At 36.0% G+C, this 11,017-nt stretch overlaps 1 protein-coding gene across 2 annotated transcripts in view; it reads right to left on the bottom strand.

The window, feature by feature from the left end:
* TSPAN5 (tetraspanin 5) overlaps positions 1 to 11,017 on the bottom strand; it is a 208,839-nt gene that overhangs the window by 86,741 nt on the left and 111,081 nt on the right. The gene's annotated exons all lie outside the window — the stretch shown is intronic.

An 11,017-nucleotide genomic window follows, 5' to 3' on the forward strand; every position in this document is an offset into this window, starting at 1 on the left:
TTGCCCTCAGATGTTTTTTAAGAAGGCAGCAGCATGGCTACCACTTTCAGGAAAACTTCTAAAAACGAGTTGCCCCAGGCTTATCCAAATACACTTCATACAAAGAGTCACTGAAGTCTTCTTACTAAGGCTAGAAGTGCTATCAAATTCAACCCACAAACTCTTAGAAATCAATCAAAAAGCCCAGTCCTTACACTGTCCTTAGTGCCACTCGATACTGTGGGGGAGACAATAAAAGAAGATGAGGTAGGCCCCCAAGAAAATTGTCATCAAGTTGACCAAAGTGCAGTGGGAGTTGAGAAATAATATGTAGTAAGTAGCAGAATTAAAAATCTGAAACCAAGTGCTCTGACCCTAAATATGAAACCAGGTTAGATGTCTAAAATGGAACTAGACTGTGACAGACTTGGGGGGGGGGGGGGATAGAGAGAGAGAGAGAGAGAGAGAGAGAGAGAGAGAGAGAGAGAGAGAGAGAGAGAGATTGATTGATTTCATTTTGTCCCTGTAGGAATAGAGAGCCTCTGAATCTCATTGAGCAAGGGAGTGATAACAAGGTCAGAGGAATTATCAACCTGAATAGTTGTAACAGCAAAGAACCAGAAACAAATTAGTGATTAGTAAAAGGCTAAACAAATGAAATGGAATAATACTGGAGTGTGAGAAACAAAAATGATAAACATAGAAAGACACACAAAATGCTGCAATCCCCTACTATGTGCTAGAGAATAGAGATGAAAACACAAATTAGATAACAATGTAAAGCACTTAATTCCTCAAAGAACTTCTATCCTAATGGCAGTGCAATGTGTATAGATAGAAAACAGATACGAGAAAACCTGGATTGGGGAGGGGAAGAAGCTGAAGGCACTGGAGGCTACAGGGACCAAGGGGGACTACCTTAGTTATTTGCAGGAATTCCCATTCTTTGGGGAATGGGTGAACAAGTAGTGGTATATGGTTGTGATAGAATACTGTGCTTTAGAAATGATGAGCTTGGTTAAGCTGATCATGAAGGAAATAAGGATTCGAAGGGAGTGCAATCCAGTATGGAATAAACAGCAAAGGCTTTGAAATGGAAGATGGTGCTTCTCCAGTGAAGAACATCAGGAAGACCTGTTTGACTGAGTATGAAAAGAGGAATCATAACTCTTTTAAAATGAGTCTGGTACATGGTTTCAGAAAAACCTGGAAAGACTTACATGAGTTGATTCAAAGTTAAGGGAGCAGAACCAGAAAAACGTATTCAGCAATAGCAACATTGTATAATGACTAAATGTGAATGATTTAACTATTCTCAGTAATACAATGATCAAAGACAATTCCAAAGGCCTCATGATGCAGAACACTATCTACTTCTAAAGAAAGAACGGATACTATGTGAATTCAGTCTGAAGCAGGCTATTTTTCACTTTCATTTGAGTCTTTTTTGTACAAAATATCTAATCTGGAAATGTTTGACAACATTGTGCAGGTTAAAAAATAGTATCAAAATCCTTAGTATCTGGGGGAGGGGAAGGTAAGAGGGAAGGATAGAATTGTAATGTGAAGTTTTTAGTTGTTTTAATTGTAATTAGGGAAAAATAAAATATATTTTAAAAAAATTAATCTGGGCCCAGGCTATGAATAGCTTCAAATTCTAAACAAAGAAAATTAGCTAAATCCTAGGGGTGATAGGCTTACAATGGTCAATGGGGATCTCTCAAGTTCAAAAAATGGGGAGATATCCATTTTAATTTTTGAGGTAAAGAAATGCCTCTCCGAATGAATGATTATATAGAAATTCAAGTATCCACACAAGGGAGGAAACAATAAGATCTTTTGCATCTAATAAATAGTTATTAAAAGAAAATTCTCTACAATTATCTGGGGATAGAAGGAGGATACTGCAGGTCTCCAAATCCACATTCACACTGAGGTGTTGGCATGGCATTTCCCCAACTCCAAAAATGGTTTCCAAGCTTTTCTTCTGTACAGAAAAAGTCCCATCTCTAATGGGCATTAAAGGTACCTCCTCCATTTCAGGAATTCAAAGATTGCTAATGGTGGGGAAGCAAGGTGCTAATCAGATCCATATTTTTGAATCTTTTTGCTATAATAATTGGTTAAGAGGAATGAGGGCATGAAGGTTCAAATTCTCTGTTTCACTCAAGATTGACAAACAAGGGAGGAAATGCTATGGAGTCCATTAAACTCAGACAGCCACTTATCTATGAAATCATTACTTGGCAAAGAGGAGAGTTTCATTGTTGGTTTATATAAAAAGCAAGAGACAATTAGCACTTAGAGAATATGTGTTAAAATACATGGTAAAGGTAATATAATGGACATTACCTAACAAGGTACCTGGAAAATACTAGGAACATGCCTCCCAAGAGAGGAATAAAAGACCTCAGAGAGGTTCAGGAGTATGATTTTCCCCCTCTAAAATTAACTAACTCATATGAGTGAGTTATGACACATGTCATAGGGGAGGAAGAATAAACTTCTCATCCACAAAGATCCTATTTACTAGATTATGACCTTACTTATTAACGTAGCTATGTATAAGATTGTAGAATGTATATCCTGTAACAAGCAATAAATTGGTTTACATTCCTTTGAGGAAAAACTCAACGTTTTTGTTCTGTGAACCCTCTGAGCAATCTGGTGAAATCTATGAACTCAGAATGCTTTTAAACATATAAAAATAAAATTCATGGGATTAAAAAGGGAACCAACTATACTGCATTAGAGTGATAAAAAATATTTTTAAAAACAAAATTCATGAAACTCAGATAAAGAGCCTTTAGATTTTATGAAGAATAGAATTTGTTGTTAAAAATTCTCAGAAACAAAACTATAACTTTAAATAGATAAGAAGGCATTATAGAAATTACAAAGATCAGATGTTACAGAAGTCCCAGTTTTGTGAATCCTAACACAATAGTATACAGTGGATGCTTAATAAAATGTTCATTGTATTTTAATACCTTATTTTGTATTTGTACTCAGTTTTTGATCTTATTAATCTCATTGTTATTAAAAATATTTTAATCTTAATTTAAGGTGAGCTTTCTATTAGTACAAAGTAGCTTAGATGTGCTTTTAGATGAATAGATCAAATAAGTGTTCTGAGCAAAATGACTGGGGTAATTTGACATACTCTAAAGAAACCACTGCACAATGTCCCCCTACTGTATGGGTCATGACTTGTTCAAAGAAGTTGTTCTTACCTTTCTCTGAAATTCTCCACTAATACATAAGCAATAACCTCTTCTTTTCATGTGCATGTCCTTGTTATTCATCTAAAAGCTTGTTTTTAATATAATTCATTCCCCAAAGAAAAGTATCACTTGACTGATAGATACCCCCCCCGAAAAAACATATTCTCCCAGTTCTATTTAGAAAACAATTCTTTATAACTAAGAATGGCATAAAAATGTCACTCTCTAAATGGGGTCCCAACCTAGCCCTTACAAAAAATACAGTTCCTGCTCTTTGGGAATACTGAAACCTCAAAACTAATAGAACTTTCTCCTCTCCTTTTCTAGTAGATGTAGTCCTTTCTTAATTTCAACTCATAAAATGCTTTCTTGTTTAGGACAAAGAGAGGAAGGAAAGCTGGCATCAAAATATTTTACAATTTAAAAAAGTAATGATGGATGTAAAGTCATGGTGATGGATGGTCTGTCAAACATAACCTGTAAAACATTTGCTATATTCTAAATTTTCACTCTTTGCAGACCTATGCACATGTACTCAGGTTTCAGGATAGTTTTGCAAATTGTAAACAAACAAAAAAGGGATGTTTTTTGATAATGAAAATTTCATTTATAAATTATCTATATTCGAATATAATACATCTCCATTATAATCATTTTCTATCTGTATTGTTCAACAGACTTCTAGTTTTAGTTGTGAAAAAAGGGTTACCCAACTCAAAAAAACACTACTAAATGTTATCTGTTGAGTGTGGCTCGCATGCGAAGTATCCTTCTATTCAAAAGGGCCTTTCTAATGACTTTTCTTGATTTAGTTCTTGGCAGTAAGAGAGAAAAAATGATTAGTAACTTTCCAGAGTCCACTGATAACTGAACTTTTCCATTTGGTTAGTTTGCTTTTACCTTCAATATATTCAAGACAAAAAACTAAACTCACCATATTCCCTAAGGTCTTCTCTCTTTATGAATTCTTCTCCATTTCTGTCAAGTGTTTCTTCCCCTCTGACCCAGGTTTGAACCTTTAAAGTCATTTCTCTATTTTGTACCACACCCAGGGACTGAGTCCTATTGATTTCTTCCTCTAAAATGAGTCATTTATTGGACCCTTCTTTTCCATTTTCCATTATCCTACTCTACATGCCCAAACCTGTAGGACAGTCCCTCTCTTAGCTTCCTTGTCCTGAATGTTAGTTATGCTAATCTTTCAACATTAGTTTTTTTAAAAAAAAAAAAATCATCTCATTCTTCTCCCAGAAATCTTCAATGACCTCTTGATTGTTTCCCAAATGAAATCCAAACTCCTTCCCTTATATATTCTATCCCCATATTCTTTAACCTCATTTGTCATTACTCATTATAGTATAGTGGCAATTATCCAGAATTCTTGGGTTCTAATCATAGTCCTATTCCTTTTCTTTTCTTTTTTTAATTTTTTTTTGAGGTAACTTGTTGTGACTTGCCCAGGATCACAGAGATAGTAAGTGTCTGAGACCAGATTTGATTTCAGATCCTCCTGACTACAGGATGAGTGCCTCTATCCACGGAATCTTCCAACTGCCTCTAGTTCTGTTTCTTAATTGCTGTGTGTGCTTAGGCAAGTCACTTTAACTGTTTAAGCTTCAATTTTCTCATCTTTTAAAAAAAAGATTCTAAAATGAGCATCATATTAAATAATTTTACTTACAAGTAAATTTAATATGCAAGTCGATTTAATATGCAACCATCTTAACTCTAAATAGTTTGGTTTCTTTACTGTCCCAAGAAAATGTAGTCAAATAGAGTTCAAGTCTTTCTTTCCCCTGCCCCCAACAAACCCCCTTCCTAAATTCCCTCTTTCTGTCACAGACATGATCACCCTTGCATTTAGGTTCACCACTATGGACTCACTCTCCCATTCAATCTGCAGCCAAGTCTTGTTAATTTTTTTTGTGTTTTTTCCCTTTAGTTCTGTTTCTTCTTCTTTTACAATATGACTAATGTGAAAATGTTTTACATGATTGTACATATATCATCTATATCAAATTACTTATTTGTTTAGGAAGAGGGGAGAGAAAGAAGGGAGGGAGAAAAAATTGGAACTCAAAATTTTGTGGAAACGAATGTTCAAAATAGTCTTTACATGTAATTGGAAAAATAAAATACTCCTAAAAACAACAACCAAAAAAAATCTTCTAATACCCTTCTCAACAATCCAATCAAACCGGACCCTTTATATTCATTATACATGGTACTACATTCCCATTTCTGTGCCTTCGAAATGGCTTTCCTATACACCTTGTATGCACTCCTTCCTCTTCACCTCCACTTCTTAGAATCCCTAATGTCCTTCAAGATTCAGGTCACAGGTTACCTCCTACATGAGGTCTGCCCTAAATATGCACATGTGGCCTCCATAAGGACAACAATTGTTTTCACTCCATCCCCTAGAACTGGACCTAAGCAATAGGAGATCTTAAATATTTGTCAGGTGACTGATTGCAAAAACAAACCAAAAATCCAAGCACAAAACAAAGCACTTCTGATCTAAGTTCTTTTCCAGATTTTAAGTTATAGATACCTCAGATCCTATTTCTCCTCTCTATATTAGAATGGAATCCTTCCAACCTGCATAAGAAGAAAAATATCCTATCTAATAAATGTTAAGAAACAGTGACCCAATTTTTGCTTAAAGGTCACCAGAGATGGTCCAAGCATCTAAAGCTACATCCTAAACTAATGGAAAGGCAGAGAGGTAGTGGACAGAGAGCTGAACTAGGAGTCAGGAAAACCCAACTTCGAATCCTCTCTTGGGCATTTATTCACTGCGTGACTGGACAAATCATTTAACTTTGCTGGGCCTCAGGTTATTCATCTTTAAAATGAAGAGGTTGTGCTACATGGCTTCTCAGATGACGTCCATCTCTAAATCTTGCTTCCTATAATTTCCTTTTTCTTTTCCATAGTTGTAGTCAGAGTATATACAATGATCTGTTCATTTGAATCCTTTTGCATAGCTCATTCCATTATTTCCAGCATTATATCATTTTTGTTGTTTCATAATATTCCATTACAATCATATGCCATAGCTTATTCAGCCCTTCTCCAATTGCTGCATATATCCAATATTTTGACATTAAAATAGAATGGGTATGGATGGATATTTTGGTAAATTCCACTATCAATTTTTTTTAAAGATAATATCCTAGCATTAGAATTGATAGGGCAAAGATTGAGTTTTAGTTTTTTTTTTTAAATAAATGTTTTGTTATGATTGTGCTTGAATAACCTACATCAGATTACTTGCTATTTTGGTGGGAGGAGGGTAAGGGAAAGAAAACTACAAAAATAAATGTGGAAAAATATATAAATTGGAAAATAAATACATATAAAAATATTTTAAAGAAAATTCATATGCTTCCTTATTTTCTATTGAGTCCAAGATGATCCCAATTTTACCTATTTGTCATATCAGAAATCAGAAAGCACATCCAATTTTACTATCTTTGGTCTCAGAAATCAAAGACACATTAGGAAAACTGAAAAACATAATTATAACTGGGAGGTTTTAACACAAGTTCAGAAACTTAAAAAAAATGTTTTAAAGCAGTAAATACAGATGGGTGCCCTTTTGGCAAAACCTTACAAAGACTTTAAAGACTAAACACTTACAGAGCACCTGGTGCCAGATCTCCCCTACCTGTAGCTCAATCCTGACCCTCATTTTCTTTTCAAACACTTGAGAAAGATCATTGAATTGCTGTGTTTAAGAGTACATGCATAGGGGTCAGGAGTACCTGGGTTCAAATCCGGTCTCAGACACTTAATAATTACCTAGCTGTGTGGCCTTGGGCAAACCACTTAACCCCATTTGCCTTGCAAAACCCTAAAAAAAAAAGAGTACATGCATATGGGGGCAACTAGGTGGCCCAGTGGATAGAGCACTGGCCTTAGAGTCAGGAGGACCTGGGTTCAGTTCTGGCTTCAGACATTTAATAATTGCCTAGCTGTGTGACCTTGGGCAAATTACTCTTAACCCCATTGCCTTAAATAAAAAAAAAATTAAATTAAAAAAATTTTTAAAAGAGCACATATATGCCTCATACTACAAATAAAAGAAGTGGCAAGAATTTTTTTTGCTTTCAAGTGCATATAAAAATTCTGACTATACTATACTGTGTCTTATTAAAAATCTAAATAGTTTGATGTCTGATAATAAATGTACATACTTTGATTTAAAAATATTGCTAAAAATGCTAGCCATCATCCAAACCTTCATCAAATTGTAATCTTTTGCAAGGGGAGGGTCTTGCCTTGATGTTGATGGTTGATGACTGAACAGGGTGGTTGTTGCTAAAGATTGGAATGATTGTGGCAATATCTAAAAATAAGACAGCAATGAAATTTACTTCATTGAAAGATTATTGTAGGATTATGAATTGGCCTAATTTCAATACTTTTGTGTATTAAATAATAGGAAAGCCAAGGAAAGGGAGAGAAGCAGGGAATCACTAGTTGGTGGAGTAGTCACAAGCTATAAAATTTTTCGATTAAATGCCTCATCTCATATGGGCAGGGTTTGTGTAGCCCCAAAACAATTACAATAGTAAGATCATTATAATGGATATAACAATAAAGAAAAAATTTGGAATATTGTGAGAATTAATAAAATGTGACTCAGACATGGTGTGAGCACATGCTGTTGGAAAAAATAGCATCAAATGCTCAATGCACAGTTGCCATAAACTTTTAATTTGTAAAAAAAAATACAGTATCTGCAAAGCACAATAAAACAATGTATGGCTGTCTAGCAAAGAAGAGAAAGCAAAAGAAAATTCTTAGAAGGCTGATTTTCCCACAAATATATGAGCCAAATAAAATACTCTAGGACCCTTAATAAGTAAACCCCTGAAGAAGAAAGGATCACTCTCTGAACCCAGTAGTTTAAGCTGGTGACTCCAAATGACACCACAGATAGATGTAAAAGTACAAAGACATAAGTGTGAAGGGAACATAAATGAGAAGAGATATTCTCAGGACTAACCTGCTCTCTAGCTGAGTCTACAGTATATTAACAAACATTTGTTATGTGCCTTCTATGTGTAGTGGATAGAGCACCAGTCCTGGAGTCAGGAAAATCTGAGTTCAAATCTGGTCTCAGATGCTTTGCACTCATTAGCTGTGTGATCTGAGGCAAGTCACTTAACCCTGACTGCTTTGCATTCAGAGCCATCTCCAGTCGTGCTGATTCATATTTGGCCACTGAACCCTGATGACTCCAGAGGAAAAAGTGAGGCCAGTGACACAACACATCCCCACACACTCAAATCCAATTCACATATTTGTCGCAGTATCGCCTTGCTGTCATTGTCTCTGAGACGGAAGGACAAATAACAGTATGTATCAAGGCATTTGGCTTGGTACTTTGCAAATATTATCTCTTTTTGTCCTCATAATAACCCAGTGAAGCATAGATGAAGAAATTGAGAACCATAGGTTAAGTGACTTGCCTGGGGCTTGTCACAACTAGTAAGAGTCTGAGGCCAGTCTTGAACTCAGGACTTCACTTTATCTACTGCATTGCTGAGCAGCCTTAATCCTTCAAGACAATTTACAGAAGGGGGCAAGCTAGAAGATGTTGGAAGAGATAGAACTTTCTCAGGATCTTCATGGTAAAATATCGACATTAACATTTGGGGGAATCTCTCCAGGAAAATAAAGGGTGTGGGGGGGAGGCAAAAAGGGAAAGGCAGTGACAGCCCTCACCAAATACTATTTTAAAATCACAACATAGCATAGTTTGAATTTTCAAAGAATATCCTAACGTGACTCTGGGTCCTACCAAGACAGAACGCTTAAAATACATTTTCAGCACAAGATTATGCCTGGAGTTTAGTGATCAAAGTAGCAGAGGAATAGAAAGAAGAGATCTGCCCCAAACAAGTTGGCATCGAATCACAAATTATTCAACTGTGGTAAGCCATGAAAAGGCCTAACATCCCACAAAGGTTTCAGGTCACCCATAAATATCAATTTAATGGCTGTTACTCTAAATGTGAAATATCTATTCAACAAACAAAGACTTGATAAACTATGACAAGACCTGAACAACAGCCATATTGATATTTTCACTAGGAAAAACAGCAAGAAATTGGAGCTGAACTTCCCCCCACAAAAAAAATGTAAATAATTGAATGGGTAGAGTAGAATTCTTCTTGCACTCACTGAATGTCCACAGAAAGCCCATCCTGAAGTTATCTGGATTTTATATGTCAGTATCTGTTGCATAAAAATTTGGGTGAATTTGATTCTTTTAAGCCAAGTCACTGCCCACCTTTTAAAACTTGGTGATCTTGTTACAAAAGTGAACACAGGGGTGGCTAGGTGGCACAGTGGATAAAGCACCGGCCCTGGAGTCAGGAGTACCTGGGTTCAAATCCGGTCTCAGACACTTAATAATGACCTATCTGTGTGGCCTTGGACAAGCCACTTAACCCCATTTGCCTTGCAAAACCCTAAAAAAAAAAAGTGAACACAAGGGTGATCATGCAAAATCTATGTAAAAATAAAGTTCAAATTAATTAGTGAAAAATAATGAAGGCTTGTAGATGACTCAGAATCCTGATAACCTCTGTATTATGAGTATGATGAGCATCGAATATCATCAAGAAATGATATTAACTATAAATTAACAGACTGAAAAATGATAGATTACTACTAGAAATCATTTCAGAATTAGCCATTTGTAAGACCCTCTGAGGTAGCTCAGTAAATGGAACTCCAGACCTGGAGACAGGAAAACCTGTATTCAAATTCTACCACAAACCTTTACTAGCTGTGTGACCCTAAGCAAGTCCCTTTATCCTCTTTTTGTTTTTGTTTGTTTTTTAGGTTTTTGGAAGGCAAATGGGGTTAAGTGGCTTGCCCAAGGCCACACAGCTAGGTCATTATTAAGTGTCTGAGGCCAGAGTCCAACTCAGGTCCTCCTGACTCCAGGGTCAGTGCTCTATTCACTGCGCCACCTATCCGCTTCCCTTTATCCTCTTTAACCTCAGTTTCCTCATCTGCAAAATGAGACAGAGAAGGAAATGGCAAACCACTCCAGCACTCCAGTTTACCAAGAAAATCCCAAATAGGGTCACAAAGAGCAAGGCATAGCTGAAAAAATGAACAACGAAAACAATAGATTGATGCAGTCACACTAGTATAATCCAAACTACCTAAAAAAAGTTTTTAATGGGGGGGGGAATTCAGAAATGGATAAAAATAAAGATATTGCCTCTGATCATCACAACTTTTATACATATTGCACTTATATTACATATTCCATTATATATTATATAAAGTTTTTTTAATATTAGTTTAATAGATGTGAAAAATCTGCAAACTAAGAGGCCAAAAGTGCCACTAGATGGCCTCAGCCAGCAACTGCTTTAAAAAGATTGAACTGGGAAGAAACAAACCTGGTATTATCTCTTTTCGTAGTCTACTCTCATGAAGACAGTGGAACCATCACACACTCTAAAAAGCTCTTCCTGTATCCTCATTCCTCTCATTCCTTTCTACCTTTTTTAGAATTACAAGGGTTAGTAGCGGAAGGATCTTGGTTGTTTTCAACTGTAACTCCTTCTTTTACAGATGAAACAACTCAAGTTGATCTTCAGGATACTCAACCCCCTGGAGCTTCCTTGGCCTAAAATAGACCACCATTTCCTTGGTCCACTCATGGACTATTCCTCCAAAAAAATCTATCCTTTTTCCCACTGGCAAGAACTTCTTGGAGCCTCTTTTTTGTGAAGGGGCCTTCAGTCCCTTTTGACTTTGTTTCTGATTTCCCTGGA

The sequence above is a fragment of the Macrotis lagotis genome, chromosome 3, assembly GCF_037893015.1.
Source record: "Macrotis lagotis isolate mMagLag1 chromosome 3, bilby.v1.9.chrom.fasta, whole genome shotgun sequence".
Taxonomy (NCBI): Eukaryota; Metazoa; Chordata; class Mammalia; order Peramelemorphia; family Peramelidae; genus Macrotis; species Macrotis lagotis.